The 246-nt window shown below is 47.2% G+C and overlaps 1 long non-coding RNA gene across 1 annotated transcript in view; it reads left to right on the top strand.

The window, feature by feature from the left end:
- Nucleotides 1-246, top strand: part of LOC110450889 — a 14,409-nt gene that overhangs the window by 4,813 nt on the left and 9,350 nt on the right. The window lies entirely within an intron of this gene.

The following is a 246-nucleotide window of genomic DNA, read 5'->3' as shown; positions in this document are numbered from 1 at the left end:
ATGGTGAGGGTATTGGCTCTGTTGTTACAGTGTGTGATTGCCAGGGCATTGACTGTTGTTACATGGTGTAATGGCGAGGGCCTTGACTCTGTTGTTACAGGGTGTAATGGCGAGGTCATTGACTCATGTTACAACGTATAATGGCGAGGGCATTGACTCTGTTGTTATAGAGTGTATGGTCGTGGGCATTGAATCTGTTGTTACAGGGTGTAATTGCGAGGGCAGTAAGTCTGATGTTACCGGGGA

Source organism: Mizuhopecten yessoensis, unplaced genomic scaffold, assembly GCF_002113885.1.
Source record: "Mizuhopecten yessoensis strain PY_sf001 unplaced genomic scaffold, ASM211388v2 scaffold569, whole genome shotgun sequence".
Taxonomy (NCBI): domain Eukaryota; kingdom Metazoa; phylum Mollusca; class Bivalvia; order Pectinida; family Pectinidae; genus Mizuhopecten; species Mizuhopecten yessoensis.
This window is presented reverse-complemented; position numbering and strand designations above follow the sequence as displayed.